Below are 19,466 nucleotides of genomic sequence, written 5' to 3'. Positions count from 1 at the left end.
GGGGCCATGGGAACAATGACCCTGCCATATACCAAGTGCTCAGTACCCATTTCAATGGTAGGAGAATAAAAAGTATTTGTTCTCAGGTTGTCATAGGAGCATAGTCTGCATTTAGACCAAGAAGTTGTACCATATGTCAAAACAAGATTTGGTAACCAAAATGATTCGTGAGTAAAAAATGAACCAAGTGTGATTCTATAAGCTTTTCCATCACCATTAGAACCAGCTTCTTGAGCATTTAGATAAAAATACTAAATTTTCCATAAATTTACTCTTTGTTAATTACATAACTATGTTCATAGATGAAAAAGGAACAGAGCAAAATAAGGTAACAGGCAAAGGAAACAAATGATGTCCCATATGTCTCATGTTAAATATAGGACCATGGGGAGGTCTGGTACTTCAGGGCATATTATCATAAGTGATTGCTATACAATGAGTGTATATTTTGCTAAGTGTTGTTTAAGTAGAAACTGAGCACATCCCTTTAAAAACTTGAGCTTATAGTCTGAATAACAAAATAATAACTTCCAAAGCACAATTTTAGTAGCAGGTCTGTTTTCTTATTTGAAAATTAAGTAATAAAAATGTTATTTTTTTGGTTACTGCTTGGTATTTTGACTTACCACAAAGAAATTAATTTACCTTGTCTTGTCTTAGAGGTTGTGGTTTTGGCATATTGACTATTTTCAGACAGTTCCCCAACACACCCTGGCATAAGAGCTCAGCCTGCACGAGATGAACAAAGAGCACGCTTTGCCACCAGATGGAAGCCTGCGGTAATCAGCGAAGTCAGGTTCCTGTCATCAGGTGCAAATCACCCAGATAATGAAAGTCCCTTTTGTACACTGTGCACCACTTCCAGAAAGCATTAGTTAAAATGGGCTAATTTCTGCTCTGCATGTGTTCTCTCAACCTGATTATGTTATTTTCTTGGTAGAAGATGAGGTGCTAGGATCAAAATGTTAGGCTCAGATGAGATATTTTCCGTATTAATAATCCTTAGATCATTGCCATATTCAGAACTGCATTAGATAATAACATTTAAAAAGCCCATTTTCATTGTGAGCTGCTCAGTTTTAGTAACTGTTGAATTTCACACCATCACTTCTTATTCCTACATCAACTGCCTACAGTAAACACAGAAACTTAATTATTGACAGGCTAAATATTTGCATCTTGTGGAAACAGGAATATTCCAAAATTTAAGAACTTAGCAAATATTTCTCCAAAACCAGCTTTTGCCCTTCACTGTGGGTTGCATTTAAAAATATACAATTTGCAAACTGCAAATGGGATCTTTTATCCTTTCTGAGGTCTGAATCTCAATCTTTCTTTTTAAAATGTTGTCTTTGCCCACTTTTGCCACTTCTTTGATGTACATAAAATACAGCTTGCAAATTGGTGAGCTGCTACCTACTATTTTCTTTCAATGTGTGAGTAATTTCTATGCTATGTGGATGTATTTGTAAAAGGCTACCAATTAAGGTTATTCTGTACAAGAGGATCTTGTTTAAGAGTGTCCACAGTCGGATTTTAGCTTCTGTTGTTTATCTGCAGTTCTCTGGAAAGAGTGTACTTGATTAGCAACTCGTTTAATGTAAACAAATTGCTTTGTTTTGCAGGGGCAGACATCTCTAGGGAACTATCAACTATCATAGACAAATCTTTTGAGATATATAAAGTGCCATGAAAAAAATTATTTTTTTCTATTATTTTCTTATAGCTTTATAGGTGACCTCTATTTTAAGAATTACCTTTGGGGAGTCCTCCAAGTTTTTAGGTATTATGGAAACAATTCTTCTTGGTCAAGATTTTCAAATCTGATTTTTGTATATCAGAATAAGACTACTGGGAATAGTTTCTATCCCTGACAGTGACAGAGGCTAGAGTTCTTTCTGTGTTTTTCCAATGGTCAGTCCTTTTAGTAGCAGAGTTGTGAAAAAGGCATGGAATTAAGAAACAGAAAATGGAGTTCAGGACTCTTCTCTGCTAATTCTCTCTTACATAACTTTGGGCAAATTGTTGAGCCTGTTTGAGACGGTTTCCTCATTTGTAAAATAAGGATGAATACGCTTGCTTGACTTAGCTGTTGAAATGAAAAATAATCTTGGATTTAAAGTGTTAAACAAAGTTGGTTATTACTAAGATTCATTTATCAGTGTACTGTTTTTCACCAGAGAATTGTATACCCAAACTGCACTGTTTTAAAATTACTTTTACTGCATTTTGGTATTATTCTATTAGCCAAATTTGAGGGACATCATAAGAAAATTAAAATGCTTTTCTGTTTGCTTTACTATAGGAAAGTAATTGTGGAAATTGTTTGTACCTCTAATAGTGTCCTTTTTATGAGTACCTAGAGACATGACACATTTTTCTCAGAATACTTAGATTTCTTTTATTTATTGAATTTTTAGAATACCAAAAAATAGTTTACTAAAACATAAGACTTAGAGAAGTTTCCAGACAAGCCACACAAAATAGTCACAAGCTTTTTTTTGAAAGGGGGAATCTACACTCGACAGCGAAGTCACAGTGTTGTTAGTGAGGGCTGTGATGTTTGTTTAATGTTCCCATTTTGGTTCAAACAATCAAGCTTGTCCATCTACTGCATCTAAATAAAGTTAGGCTTGGCTAGACAGTATATTCTAAAGAACTGGTTAGTTGCTTTTAGCAAATGCAATTAGATCACCATAAAAAGGGGGAAAGGAGCTCATAAAATTAAAATAAAACTACCTCCCACCTTAAAATAAAATAAAGAAAAATACCCACAGCCCTGGCACTACCCCTGACAAGTACCTTCATTCACAGTGCTTTATACTTAAACTATGATGGGGAAAATGAATAAAAGCCTTTAAAAATCCTTTTAAACATTTCGTAATAATCCAAGCGATACTTCTACTCTCTGCTCTTGCTTTACAACAGTGAATCAGGACAAGACGTAGATTTGCTAATGTGCATTTAATCACCAAAGGACTGAAGATGTCTGGGTTTTTATTCTGTAATGTTCCTAAAACTGCCCATTAAATGCAAACACAAAACGAAGAAGTCTTGGCAGAACAGGAAAAGTGATGCACACTTGATGATCAGATAGATTTAAATGTTACGCATGGCATGTAGTTCCCTAGTCCATGCTCTAGTTGTGTCCATGGCTTGGGCTTTGTTGGTCTTCCACTGCTCTGCTGTGTCATTTGCTGATGGATCATCTGGATTGGGAGCACTTAACAAAGCCTGGATTGATAGTGGAAATGTGTGTACCGGCAGTGCTGGGGACCATTTATTTTTCAAAATATCTAAACATAGTTTTCCCAACTTGTCTACATTAAGATGATAAAGTTTGGTCATGAAATGTACTTTATGAGCTGCCATGGGATATTCTTCCAGAAGGATATTTCAAGTTTAAAAGTCCCTCTCTCAAAGGGAACTCTGGGGACCAAAAATGTCCACGTGAAAATAATGGGTGTAGCTGGCATCTGGTCTGCTTTAATGCCGGGAACTGGTTCAGCCAGCAAACGCCGAGTTTCCCTGATGTTCCCTCGGGGCAGCCAAGCCATCTTGTCAGATCTGGAGTTGGGCTTCTGGTCTTGTCTCAGAATATCTAGATTTCTTTTCAACAAAAGCTTTCTATATTTATATTTAAGACATGCAGTTGGTTGTGTTTTCCTCTTCACACTGGCTGATGGGAAGCTCTGAGTTAAATTCATGGTTTATATTTAGTAAAGTATATGTGACTTTATGTTGTATGCTGTATATATGCTATGTAAAGTCAAATACGCTATATGTATGACTTTATGCTGACCTCACCACTGTCTTCAACTTATGATTTTTGCCTGTATTTTCCTTTTCTTCACAATTTCCTCCCTCTTACGCTACATGTATTTTGAAAACTACATGATTTTTGTAATGTGGCGATGCTGTATCTAAATATAAAAATAATTTCTTCTGTAAGATATTTGAGGTAGATAATAACAATGGCTAGCATATATTGAGCATTTATTATGTGCTAGGACCTATGACAAGCAGTATCTATTCCCTCATTTATTTTTCATCCAAAAGGTGCTATTTCCTGTATTTTACAAATGAAGACACTGAGACACAGAGAGATGGATTAATCAACTTGTCTGCTGGCTGTCCTCTAGTAAATGAAGGGAACTGAATTCCAATGTAAATCTGCGAGACTCCAAAATTCATGCTGGTTAGTCATTACATTATACTTATTGCCTTTTAATACTAACTAAAATAATGCAACAAATGCTGTTATTGTTATTATAGATTTATTATCAAAGGTTTTTGATGTGTTAGAATATATCATCTTTACCAAGAGGATACATAATTAAAAAATAGATGTTTTAAGAGTCTATTATTCATATCTTTTCTTGAAAATTTGATAGAGCGAGTGTTTTGCCATATCTTGCCTTTACTGCCAAGAATGATTTCAAGGTCTGCCTCCATATGTGACTTGGTGTGATACCCAGGGGAAATGCATGCCTCTTAATGACATATGGGGAAGCAAATCCAGCAATCCCTTTTTAGAATGTAGTGAATACTTCCTAGCACTTTCTAGCAATCTTCTACTATGTTTTATTCCTTCAAGTTATACTCCAAATGCCTTTGCTACTCTCCCTTCGTGATCTTCAAATGCTATTATCCATTGCTATATCTTTCTGTTTAGACTTGTTTAAAGGGGAAGGCTCTGTTTAGTCCCTGTTCCTTTTGGTGCATGGTGACTGCCCTTAAAGGGTCTCCTTTTTTCCCCCCTAGTTTCATAGACATGGTTTAAAAAAAACAAGATTGAGGAAGTGTAGATCACACAGAGTTGACAAAAAAAATTAATAATAAGATCTGGGCTGGGTTAGTGGGAAGATGGTGTTTGCTATCACAACAAGGAAAACATTGTGGAGTTAATAACTTCTGAAATGGGTTCATGTTGAAGAGATTGGGTATCTTGAAAGTGGGGTGCTCAGGACCATGGAAGAGATTTTCCTCTCTAGCAAAGCCATACAAAAACTCTTCTACTGTCACAGAACAATATCTTCTCAGAAGAGAAAAGCAGCATTCAGAAAGCCTGAAAGATGCAGCCCAGTTACAGAAGTCATTTCCTGGAAAATTGGTAACTGAGGCAGTCACTTTTCAGAGAATTGAAGGAGACAAGATCTCTAACACTTCAGCTTTTGAACATATCTGTGAGGTAACTAATAGGCACAGGAATGTCTGGAACTATAAGTAAGTAATTCATAAAAATTCTACTTAGAGTGATCATTTTGAACAATATATTCAGAAAGATTGAAAGCTTTTTGCAACTGTGCTATCATTCCAGTGCAGACTGACCTGAAATAAATATCAGGTTCACAAAAGATGATCTGCTGAGAATACCAAATCAGACTATGAAAGAAAAAGAGGATAAGAAGAGGACCAGGAGTGAATTTTTTTTTTCTCAGCCAAATTTTGCTTAAAGTTTCATCAAAACCTTATTGAAGTGGAATTGGAAGTGAATGTTTCAACTTTGTCGTTATTTTTTATAATTTGTTTTTGTGCAGGGCTGATTTATCCATTATGTGATACAGGCATGACTCTTAGGGCTATAAACTTTCAAAAGATTTACAAATATATGTGCAACCTGAAAAATGATATATTAGCTCTACAATATGAAGAGAAAACTGCAAAACCAAAAATAATGAATATTTAATGAAATATCCACATAGCATAACATATTGCTTGTTTACAACTTAACTGTTATATCTTAAGATAGAAATAAATAAGGAAAATATGAAATATTTTATTTCTCAAATAAACAAGATTAAGAAAATATACTTTAAAAATTTTATAACAAAAATATTCTTAATGTGTGATGTGGGCATTTTAAAAATATATGCTTTATATGATATGAAGTAAGACTTTTAAAATTAAGAGAGCCTCTTGTTTACAATGGTTGTTATGAAACAACTCAAAATGGGTTTTTGTACATATATGTTTATTTTAGCTTTCTATTGATATGTAATAAATTGCCACAAATTTAGCAGATTAAAATAATACATTATTATGTTGTAGTTTCCCTGTGTTAGGACTCAGGGCATAGGTTAGCTGGATCCTTTATTCAGGATCTAATGAGGCTGAAATCAATGTGTTGGCTGGGACTGTGTTCTCACATGGAGACTTGAGTCCATTGGCGAAGATGGAGTCATCATGGGAGTGACATTCCTTCATCTTTGTCCTATTATGTAATCTAGTCAAGGGAATAACATCCCATCACCTTTACTATATTCTCTTGGTAAGAAGTCTCAGGTTCTGCCTCCACTCAAGAGGAGGAGATTATGTACTTACGGAGGGGACCACACATCCTTAGGTGACTTGCTAGAGGTGTCTGCCACAATGTTTAAAGTTATTTTTTTAAAGGTTTTGTTCTCTGATATGGGCTCAGCTATTGTCAATTATTTCTTTAGTTGTCTTTATAAAGTTCTGAGATAAAGAAACCTTTCACCTATGTTAAAGATGAAATTTAAAACCAGTGCAGTCATACCTCCATGTAGTCATACCTCCATGGTGAGTGCCAGGCGCACTGTCTGGGGAATGGACACGCTTGAGGCTCTGACTCAGGGGGATGGGTGGGACATGGGCAATATATATAACCTGAGCTTTTGTACCCCCATAAGCTGAAATAAAAAAAAAATAAAACCAGTGCAGCACACACTAGGTACAGAGCAAATTAGCTGCAGAGAAGATTCTTTTGACTAGAGAAGACAGAAGAGATATAAAAGAGAGAGTTCGGAGAAAGGTTTGTTTTAATCTGGGTGTGTCTCACGTTCCCTAAGCACCCAGGCTCCAAGTATTCCAAGACATTTCTTGGTAAAATTTAGTTGGGAGCTTTGTCTGAGGTCATGGAGTCAGTTCGTGGCATTATACCAGCAGAAGGTAGAAGGCTAAAAACAAGGCATCAGTTAGGACTGAAACTTGGTGTGTTACTATCAGATGGCTTTCTATTTGTGTGGTGTGGTATACATGTCTTCTTTCACACTGAGCTGGAGGAGTCAGGGTCACCTGAGTCACAGCTGGAGTAAGTGCTACCTGGGACATATGTGCCCTTGGGAAGAGTATGGGAACTGGATGGAGCAAGACACTTCATGGGCGAGGCTTTGCTTGTAGTTAGGACTTAACAGATGGAAAAGAATTCCTAAGGATGAAGTGAGATGTAGTAAGTCTCAGAAACAGAGGAGAGTTAGTTTTCTTGGGTGAGATTCTTTGATTCTTGAAAGGCACGATGTTTTTAGGGACAGAAATGTACATCTAATGGCAGTAGAAAATTTTTAAGATGGAAGTGAGGACGGTCATAAAGGAAAGTCTGTTGGTGATATTATTAGTTTTAAACCTATCACTTTGAGAGTTAAGCTATGAAGAATTCTATGTTGTGGGTAGCTCTCTTGGCTGGCACTATAAAACATTAAGATGGCTGTATAAACTCATGGTTCCCAGTTCTAATTCCTATTCTGAAGCAATAGCTATGAATATTTAGAAAATAGTCAATTTTCTGTAGGAGTGCTTTATACCACAACCATCTGAAGAACTTTCAAATTCAGTATGTTTTGGCATCAGAGTAAAATAAAATCATATCTTCAATGAGTGAAAATTTCTAGTCTTCTCCATTTTTATTTTCTTCTCTAACAGTGATTGCAGGTGCTTGAGCTAGCTAGCCTCCTCAGCTGAAAACTGATGGAGTCAGAACTAGCCACATGGTGTGCTCATATGATTTTTGCCATCTGTCTTTAAACATAACACCCCAGCATGTGTCTGTAAGTAACATAACAAGAAAATTTCCACCTGGAATTACTAATCAAGTTTGAAGTACACATTTTCCAAACATAGAGATTAGGGGAGATTAAGAACTAACTAGGAAAGAAGATAATTTATGTGAGGAAAAGATATAAATAGTGTAAGAAAAGAAAAGTAAAAACAGGTATGGAATTATTATAATTGAACAGCAGGAAGAAAATGGACAATTTCCAGGAACAATATTTTCCTCCCACTTTAAAGCTGGGGAGCCTAATTTTGTCTCTTTCTTTGATAATTACTGAGAGATCTTCTTCAGAGCTGATAAATTTTAATGAGTCATTATACTGGAATAATATAAGTCTGAATATAGCTGTTTTAATTCTTTTATTAAAATTTTATATTCCTAGCTACTATAGACATTAAACTATACTATATTTTAAATAAATCTAACCATAAACAGGTTGGAATTTCTCTACTTTTTGTGGCTAAATTTAGAATGAACAAACAGAGCTTTAGAATGCAATAAAATTATTTTGCATGGACATTTTATTTATTTAGTCCTTAATTTTCTTTTATTTCAGAAATATTATTTCAAATTCATACAATCTCTTTTGTTCTTGCTGATTGCTCATTTTTAGAGTAACCATCTCTTATGTAGTAAAATTGACAAATTATATGTTTAATAAACCTTGAATTTTCTTTAGGTCAAATCAAAGTTCTTCATAGTCATCTGAATCACTAATATAGGTAGTGTTTCATAGTTTCATTTCTACTATAGGAATGTCCCTAATAATTTTTTCCTCCACTGAACATATTACTCATAATTTTAATTTTGAGACTTTTAATTACATTAATAGTGCTTAGGTTCTCTAAAATACTCTACCTAAATTTGTATGATTTGTTGAAATCTCATTTCTCTCCACAGAAGTCCCTTCCACAATTATCAGAATACTTCATTGAATATCATTTTCTAAATGTATAATTAATTTAATAAAATTTTCTGATTATTTAAAAAAATAAAATGCATTAAAATTATCCTGATGCATATGAAATCACCTTTTAAATATATGTTTAAATAAACTGATATGTTCATATTCAAGCGAAAGCAGACTCCATGACCATGATATGAGCAAAGCAGTTACATCCTGGAATATCATAAAAAGATCAGGATTCAGAATTAATTAAATTTCACTTTGACTTCTAAGGAGATTTCTAATAAAAAATTTCATCTTGGAGAGTATAATATTGTGCCATCAAACTTTATCCTGGATATAGAACTTCAATTAAGGAAGCCCATATTCAAAATCTCCATTTAAGAAAGTAGATTTGTACTGACTTACTCTCAAACTAAGTGGGATTTTGGAAACTCCCCAATGCAGTTTCGGTTCTTAAGGGAACATTATAATTAAGCAATATGCAGGCCAGATAATTCTTTTTAAAGGCAGAAAGTACTTCCTCTATACCAATACTTTATTTTTCAAAGAAGCATTAGAGGCCATAAAGGGTAAATCTATATACTACCTAGCAGAAGTTGGTAGTTATGTAGAAAACAAAGATGTTTTCTTATTTGAATTGTGTTCATATTTTGAAACATTTTATCCACTACTAGAGAATAAATGCAGATGCTTAGCTTGACTCAGAAGTGTTAGATGATAGAATGAGGAAATATGCAAAACTGGGTCTAATAGCAATGCTTTCCCTGTTATTGAAAGGAGAAAACCACCACCATAAAGTCATTAAAGTCTGACACAGAAAATAAATCCAGAGTCACAGTGGTCACCTCTAAGTTGGAAGACTGATGATGTATCAAGGCTGGAAGTCAACTTTCAACAGCCAAGTGTCACTGAAAAAAGTACCCGAGCCCTAGAAAATATATAGGGTAAGATATTTCATGGAAAAGCCTTACATAACACCAAAAATGAGTTACGAAAATGAGTCAGGAGCAAATGGTAACTTGTGATGAATTTCTTCATTTGAACTGACTTTAAAAAAAATGAATTAACTTTATAATATCAAACTTGTCTTCATAAAACTAGTCTTGATAAATTAGGAAAGCTTAGAATACTGATACAGAATTATCTAAAATCATCATATATTAAATATAACTAATTTAAATAAACTATATAAATACTCTTTATTGGGCATTTTCCAAATTTAGAATATTATTACAGTTTTTATGTTTGTTATGGAAATAGCTAAGCCCAGTTTTCTGTTGTTTCCTAGAGTATTTCTAGTTGATGCCTCAAGGGTGAAGGGATAGTCTTCCTCCATTTACAAAAGCTGTGATTGGGAATATGCTTTCTTGTTCATTGAATCAATAGGCGAGAAGTGAGCAGAAATAATTTTCAGTAAATGAGGTTGTATAATGAAAAGGAAAGAAAAAAGACTTTGAGGTGAGGTTAAATTAGTTATGAGGCCTTGCAAGTAGTTGGAACTCTCTGATTCTCAGTTTTTTATTTGTAAAATAAAGATAATAGCACCTAATTGGACAGGCTGTTGTGACGTGCAGAGTGTTTGCAAAAGTCATCATGTGAAAAAATGTTATTTTTTGTTACTGAGATATCCATATATCTGGAGTTCATTGGAGGTAATTAAAAGTGTTTCTCCTGGATACTTTGACATTACAGAGAAAGAAAATCTACACTTAGATTTTATCCTCTGTGTAAACAAAAATTAGCTTGAACATAGACAACAGCTTACATAGTTAAGTTTTACAGTGAACAATAAACAGTGAGCATTTTGCTTTACAAGCGTCCTATTGTTAGAGACATTCTGTCATCTGGTTGACGTTGCCTGCTAAACTTAGTTGGGCAACTTAGCTGAGCCTGATTCTAGCAGGAAAGCAGAATATGACATGAATTCTCAATAGAACAACCTTGGGGATGAATTTAATTGAATTTTTCTATTCTGACACATTTTGGAAGCTTTTTCGACAACACGAGAGATTTATATCTTCTGTTGTCAAAGAGATATAAATAAAGCCTTGAAGGATGGTTCTTCCCATTGCATTTGTCCAGATAGATATATAAGAGCAATAGTAACAAACAATAAAAGGGAAGTCCAAAATAAGCCTTGCTATCAAATGGTAAGAGCTAGGATTTGAGTGTGAATTTAGGAGTAAAGGAATGAAAGAGACTGTTTAGCCTAGTTTAGTTTCCAGAAGTGAGTCTACCTTCAGCTATGGCAAAAGTACTTCCCTTTGTAGTCCAGCTAATAGATTAGGGGACTAAATTACCATTTGAAATCAAAGGCGGCCTGCATAATAAGTAAAGCATTTATCCCCCTTTCCTTGTTTTTTTTTTGTGCATAAATATCACTGAGATATATTTTATGAAGGGATTCCTGGTTAAAGACAGAACACGGATTTGGGATCTTGGGTTCCTGTATCTCTGTCCACATATTTATATGGATACATTATGTACCTGTAAAATAGGGCTTATAAAGTCTTGATAACTTCTTTTCTTACCTTACAGAATTGAGTGAATCTTGTTATGTTGAAGAGGTTTTGAAAAAACTATTATTCAATCCAAACCTAAGGTTACTAATAAGAACTCTTATGAAAATTGTCCAACCAAGAGAGGTTACAAAGATGCCTTCTTTTCTCCTTCCCTACCCTTTGTTTACCCCTCTCTGTTAGTCTTTCAAGAACAGAGGTATAGGAAATGTATTTGCATTAAATATTTTTCTCTTTTCAGAGCTTGCTTTTATCATGACTACACTGACAATAATTTAACTGTGGAGTTAAAAGATAATGTGTGTTATGGCTAAAAGCCGGGATTCTAAAGCCAGGCTCTTGGGTTTGAACCTTGTATCGGTCAGTTACTCCAACTTTTGACAAGTTATTTGGCATCTTTGCTCCACAGTTTTCTTTGTATCAAATGGGGCTAATTCCATAAAGATACTGTGCAGATTAACTAAATTATTTTATGTGTAGCATTGAGAATAGTACCTGGTACTTCCTAAATTCTCAAAAACTGTCAGTATTTTTCTCATTACTACAAGGGTAGCCATTTATTTTTCTAGGAAAGCTATGAAAGCCTCAAGCTGATGAACTGATCTTGAACTTGTAGGGAGGACGTGGAAAAATTTTTGAAATTAATTGCTTAATATTTGGGTACCAGAACCTTGCTCTCCAGAGTTATGGTATTCTGACTCAGAATACATTAAGACTTCTCCACACTATTATTACATTTGAAGATGAGTTAGCTTTGGTGGGAGGTACAAGATAAAGGTTAGAATTTGTTCTATGTGACAGACTGAAATCAAATTAGCCAAAGACGGCTGTCATAGTAGGAGATTGCAATAGCTAATGTGGTATTGGATGTTGAACATGACTAAGTAGCATATAACTACATGGTACTGTTGTTCCTCCTGGTGCCTAAGTTTATACTGTAATAAATATGAATTCATCTCTCCAGGTAGTAATTGAAGCTATCAACCATTTTTTCTTTCAACTGGAAAAGTTAGAACTCTAGGTGCATTATTGATATTGTGTGTAGAAGAGAGAATTAAAGATTTAAAATAAGCGAACCAGATGCACTTTTGATTGCCAGATTGCACCTTTGGAGATAATCCTCTTGTTTTCCCTACCTTCCTTCCTCTAATGACTTCATATGTCTTGCAAATTATACACATAGATTAAAAACAACACATACTCAATATACAGGAAATTTGCATTAATTTAAATTGTCTACAGAGTTTAAACAATATTGTTCACAATCATTTCACCAATAAATATTTATTGGGGGAACTCTTTAGCCATTGGGATATAATGATGAGTAAGAACAAGTCCATTTTATAATAAAATAAGATTAAAGACATACATACAAACAAGTATAGAAGAATGATAGTTTCAGAAATTGATCAATTTTATAAAAGAAGTTAAATAGGATAATGTGATAAAGAAGGTAGGATGGGGCAAGAGAGAGACAGCTAGGATGAATTTTGTCTTCAAAGAAAACCCCAATAAAAGTAGGAGATGTAGGTTAAAGGATACAAAGTTCCAGCTATGTAGCACAAACAAGTCTAGAGATCTAATGCAAAACATGAGGACTATAGTTAATAAAATCATATTGTATTAGGATTTTTGTTAAATAAGTAAATTTTAGCTGCTCTTGTCCCTCAAAAAGTAACTATGTGAGATTAAAGATATGTTAATTTGCTTCACTATAGTAACCATTTTACTACTATATGTATCCTATAACAGTATGTGGTGAACCTCAAATATATACAATGAAATTTATTAATAAAAAGAAAACCCCAATAATATAACAAGATAGAATCCATATAGGATGCATTTGTTTGACTACCAAAACTTAATCACAACAACAGACTGAAAGTTAAAATTAAATTTAAAAATTCTCTTAAATAATTTAAATAACTGTTGGACCAAAAGGGAAATCAAAATTTTTATTACAGAATGCATAGAAATTAATGAAAATGACAAGCTTGCTTATAAGATGCTGCCAAAGAGGAATATTCATGGCCTTTAAAGCTTAGCTACTTAAAAGAAAGAGGAAAATAAAAAATCTTGCCCTTTAGCTTATACAAGAAGATTTTAAAAAGAACATAATGAAAGGATTCATAAAGATAAAACTAGATATAAATAAATTAGAAAAATTTTATAAATAGAATTAATTAATAAAGCTAAGAAGTAGGGTTGTAAAAAGGCCAACTGAACAAACTTCTAGTATTACAAAAAAAAGAGAGAAAAAATAATACATAATACTTTGAATAGAAAAAGGAAATAACTACAGATTGTGTTAAATTTTCAAATTATAAGAAAATAGTTTTTATAGCTCTGTACTGAAAATTTATTTAATTTGATTAAATAAGTGATTTTCCATAAAGATTCTACCCCAAATTAACACAAAGCAGTATTCAAAACATGACTAAACAAAAAAATTACAGACAGAATTGAACAAAATGGCAAATAAACATCTCCTCTCCCAGTGTCTCCAAACAAAAAAACATGAGGCTCTGACTGTAAAGCTTGAAGGAACGATATTCATATTACTTAAATTGTCTCAAAGTATAGAGAAACTAGAAAACATTCACAATTCTTTTAGAAATCTCTCACAACTCTAATGTCAAAACCTGAAAACTTGCTTTAAAAGGAAAATAAAGTCTAATCAAATGAAAAGAATTTAATTGCAAAAACTCCATTAAAACACCCATGATTTTATTATAAAAATATTGCATAAGAAAAAGATAGCACATAATGGACAAGTAGGATTGATTTCAAGAATACAAGGATGAATTGAAAATTTTTCCTATATAGTTCATTGCACAGATTGAAAGTCTTCTTGCTTTTATTTTTCATCTTTGTTTGTATCTAATTCAGTTGCCTTGTCATCTCAGCCTGATCGTTTTTATGACTTATCCTTTTTTTTTTTAAACACACCATGTCTCCTGAAAACACCAAATGGCTTCCTGAAATGTCCTTAAATCTTGAAATAGATTTTGGAGGCATTCTTTTCTTCTGAATGTCCTTTCACAACAGGGATCAGAATATTATTAAGAGGTTAGGCAACAACAAAGATAAATAAATAGGATTTGATTAAACTAAAAGTCTTCTGCACAGGTAAGTAACCAATCAAAAGAGCAAATAGACAAACTACAGAGTGGAAGAAAATATTCTCAAGTTATACATCCAATAAAGGGCTAATATCTAGAATTTACAAAGAACTCAAGCAAATTAGCAAGAAAAAAACAAACAACCCTATTAAAAAGTGGGCAAATGATATGAACAAAAGCTTCTCAAAAGAAGCAAGACAAATAGCCAATAAACATATGAAAAAATGCTCAATGTCACTAATCATCAGGGAAAAGCAAATTAAAACCACAATGAGATATCACCTTACCCCAGTTAGAATGGCTTTATTAAAAAGTCCAAAAACAATAGATGCTGGCATGGATGCAGAAAGGAATGCTTATACACTGCTGGTGGGACTGCAAATTAATACAACCTCTATGGAAAACAGTATGGAGATTCCTCAAAGAATCTAAAAGTAGGCCTACCATTCAATCCAGCAATCTCATTATTGGGTATCTACCAAAACGAAAAGAAGACTTTTCATCAAAAAGACACCTGCACTTGAATGTTTATTGCAGCACAATTCACAATTGCAAAGATGTCGAATCAACCCAATTGTTCATCAGTTCATAAGTGGATTAATAAAATGTGATATATGTATACCATAAAGTGCTATTCAGCCATAAAAAAGATGAATTAATAACTTTTGCAACAATCTTGGTGGAACTAGAGACCATTCACCTAAGTGAAGTATCTCAAATGGACAATCATCACATGTACTTGCCATTAAATTGGAACTAACTGATGAGCACACATGTGCACAGAGGGAAGTAAAACTCAGTGGAAATCAACCAGGGGGGGAAGGGAGGTGGGGAGGGGCAAAAACCTACCTAATGGGCACAATGAACACTATGTTGGTGATGGGCACACTTAAACCCTGACTGAAACATAACAAAAGCAATCCGTGTAACCTAAAACATTTGTACCCCCTTAATATTTTGAAATAAAAAAGAGGTTAACCAGTGGTTTTCCATTTATTTCTCACCCTCTGACAAAAGTGATATTTCTCAGACTCAGTATTTGTCAACCATCAGGACAAATAGATCAGCCTTTGACCATCTGCATACATAGATATGATGGTATGACTCTATGCATACTATTTCTGGCTCTTTTTTTCACTATTGCTGGGATCCTTCTCTGATGGAATACATAAAATTTACAATCAAGAGTTCACTACTGTATGCTTTACTCTGGGGGTTATACCTCCCAGAATATACCATACCATTTCCAGTCTCTCCCATTTCCACCATCTGACTACTTTTTTCCCCGGGATTTGTAGGCTTTGTCTGAAAAATAATAGCAAAGGGAAGGGCAGTAGGGCCTGAAGGAGGAGGATTAAGAAAACATCACTTGGTCCACTGCCCAACTTTCGGGAGTTTCCCAAACTTCCCTGGGTGGTGGGAGAGGCAGACAAGCACTTGGGAGCACTGTGTTAGGGGAAGACCACACCTAGGGTGGCCCAGAGGCATCTGCTGGGGTGATGTCTGAGCAGAGGCCCACGGATCCTCCAGAAATCCCACCCTGATTCCAACTGAAGACCAGAGAAGGAGACCAATCTAGATCTATTCTATCCTACTGATACTGGCTTGGGAACTTTGAGCCAGGCAACAGACAGAGGATATAATAGAAAGGTGTTCCATTATTTTTAAATCTGGCTTTATTTTATTAAACAAAGAGGCCCAGGTGAATTTAAATCAATAGTCATATATCGTTCTTATAATTTGGTCTAGATTCTATCAGGCATGCTTTTTATCATGATGTTTTACCCGTTCTGTCTTCATAGGTATTTTAGTGAGAAGTTAGAAAGGATACTACACAGATGCCACTGTGAACCTGATAACTTTTAATGATTTATTTCTGATACATTAAGAACTTATGATTTAGACTAGGGATTCTTAAAATGAGGGGATCTGTGTCTGCATCACCTGAGGATTCTTTCAAACAATATGTTCTCCCATTCTGATACATATGTCCTCTCTCTACTTTTATGCCTACTCCAACTTATCCCACAAACATAAGAACTTGAAAATAGCTGTCATAGTAAGCTGATATTATTCATAGAGGTTGAAGTATCCCTCAGCTGTGTTGGTGGCGAAAAAGCTGAGAATCACAGGAAAAAAATCTTAAGAAGTGAAGCGCAAAGCAGTTAAAAGCATCCAATATAGTTTTTTTCCATTAGTGCTCAAACCATAAGACCTTACTAAATGTGTGTGAATATTGGCTATCTAATAAATTCACATAGTGCACAAAGCTTACAGACTAAACAAAATAACATAAAAATCACCAAAAGGCAAGAATATAAAAATAGGCCAATTTAATGAATTCATATGAAATAATGTGAATGATAGCTACACATTACAAATAGAATAATGCAAACATGCTTTTAAGCAGTTTGGATAAATATTTATTGAAACTCTCTACAGCAGACATCCTCCTCCAAACAAAATGGACCAGATATACATAGAGTACTCAGAGGGAGATCGGTAGTGGGACAAAATTTCGCTCTAGATTACAGACTGCACTGGTCCTGGCTAAAAAAGCTTAAAAGGAAGCCTCAGAATGATCTGATTCTTTCTAAGCAACTTATTGCTTACTAGAGCAAAGTTCAATAATGGTTATAGAAATACAAAATTATTCAACACCCAGCAAGTTTTTTAAAAAATCTTGTAATAAAAAGGCAATAGATGTAACCTAAGTGTTTGTACCCCCACAATAATCTGAAAAAAAAAAAAAACAAATAAAAAATTCCCCATTGGGCAAACAAACTTGAAAATACAATCTATAATGCGCAGAAGAAAACAATAAGAGATTCAAATGTGACATAGATGTTAGAAACAGTGGACAAAGACATCAAATCAATTATACTAACAATACTTCATATATTCAAGAAGATAGAAGAAATATTGGTTTTGTTAATTAAAGATATAGAAAATATAAAAAGAACACGAACTTCTGGTAATGAAAAATATATTGTCTGCTGTAAGAGATACATTGGATGGGATTAAAGGCAGATTAGACACTGATGAAGAAAAATCGTGATAGTAAACTTGAAGACATAGCAATAGAAACTATCCAAAGTGAAACCCAGAGACTTTTGTCAAAGATGCCAAGGTAATTAAATAGGGGAAAAGGTGGCTTTGCAACAGAAAGTATTGAAAAAATTGGATATCTATATACAAAAAAATGATAATAATTGATTCTTATTCTGTACTCTGAACAAAAAATAACTTAAAATTGATCATAGACCTAAATGTAAAACGTAAAATCATAAAACTTCTGAAAAAAATAGGATAATTTCAAAACTTATCAAATCATACAAATTAAATATGTGTAGTTTATTGTGTACCAATTATACTACAATAAAGCTGTAATAAATACTTTAGAGTAGACAAAACAGAAAAAGAAACAGAATACTTGCAAAAACATCCTAAAGTATGTTGGGCATAAATGTATTACATTTTATAAGTACTTATTAAAGTAGAAAATTAACGACTGAGTGAAACCTTGCTTAACATTTCTGAAATAATCCAAATTAGAAAACATAGAAAACTCCTAAAAGAGTAATAAATAAACTCAAAGAGGGTTGAATTGTCTTAATCTGTGTGAAACTAGACAAGTTGAACAAATCAGATTTTAGTTCCAAGTGCATTTATTAATTGATTAAATTATATTAGGAAAATTAACTTTTATACAATTTGGCTTTTCAGCAAAATGGGCTGCATTCAAATCTGATTTCTTATTAGTTTTAAATTTAAAGACTTTATTATTTTAGAGTAGCTTTAGGTTCACAGCAAAATTGAATAAGGTACAGAGATTTCCCATCTACTCTCCTGTTCCCACACGTGCATAGCTTCCCCCATTAGCAACATCTTTCACCAGAACCTACCTTGTTTTTAAATGACAGTCTGACTGGTTATTGTTTGTATCTCTCTTCTTCCAGGCTAAGATTTTCTGGCGCGTACTATCTGTCTACTACCTGATGACCTTTCTTTTTTTTCTTCCTTACTACCTTGCAAAACTTAGATTTTAATTTGGTATTTGGAGGCAATATAATTCAATATGAACTGGGTACATTTTGATTAGTTCAAACTAATTGTGTTAATTTCATGCTCTTTGGCTATTAGTTGGCTATTAGGAATAATAATCATGTAACACAATTCTTGGTCATGAGATGTGGAGGAATATCTTTGGAGGACTTCCGGAAAAAAATTTTCTCTCTCTTTACAAAAGAATGAAAGGAAGAGACACTCTCACTTTTTGGCTTTGGGCTATGTTGTATGAAGATGTGGTATTTAGAGCTGCTGCAGCCACCTTGCAGCTATGAGAAGACTAGTTTCAAGGCCAAAGCCAATATGTAAAGAATGGCCAAGTTGAAAGAAGGAAAGAAACTGGGTCTTTAATAGTGTTGACGACCCCTGAAATGCACTATCCTTGAAAGAGCCCTATCTCCATCTTTCTTATTATATGAGATAAATATTTAGTTAAGCCATTTTGAATTTCTTTCTTTCCCAGCTGACTGCATCATAATGGATTTGAAACAAATATTATGCCCCTGAACTAAATAGGGTATGTAAAATTATTCTCCACCTATCTTTAACCTATATTTCTATTCTAATTTTCTTCTCTATACTTAACACATTCACTCTCTCTAAGCATCATTCAAAGGACTCTTTATTTTTTTATTTTTTTTACCATCCACTGAATTACCTTATGTTATCTTTATTCACCTGGCAAAGTCCGTCTTAATGTGAAACTCAAAACTCAGATATCATCTTCTCTGTGCAGCCTTCCCCAACTCCCTCAGGAAGAATTTTTTTTCCTCTCATTTTGCTTCTGTGAATATTATTTCCTTCTCTACTACAGGAGCTTTCCTCTCATATAGCATTTCTGTATTTGCATTTTATCTACTTGGTAGCCTGAGCTTCTTAAGGGCAGAGAAATTATTTTATTTATGACTATATTTCCCCCCACTGTATTTATATAAATACTGACTATACATGGTACAAATATGAAAAATGAGGTGTTGGATAGGGGGATGGTTGCCTTTTTTTCAGTGTCAGTGGGTTCCTTATGCAACAAATTCTTTGGCCAGGGAATAAATGAC

The 19,466-nt window shown here is 33.9% G+C and overlaps 1 pseudogene; it reads right to left on the bottom strand.

The window, feature by feature from the left end:
• Positions 1–3,099: 3,099 nt before the first annotated feature.
• On the bottom strand, positions 3,100–3,557 carry LOC123644715 (annotated as a pseudogene).
• Between the last annotated feature and the right edge of the window lie 15,909 nt (positions 3,558–19,466).

The sequence above is a fragment of the Lemur catta genome, chromosome 9 (assembly GCF_020740605.2).
Source record: "Lemur catta isolate mLemCat1 chromosome 9, mLemCat1.pri, whole genome shotgun sequence".
Lineage (NCBI taxonomy): Eukaryota > Metazoa > Chordata > Mammalia > Primates > Lemuridae > Lemur > Lemur catta.
The sequence above is the reverse complement of the archived record's forward strand: the minus strand, read 5'-3'. Positions and strand labels throughout refer to the sequence as shown.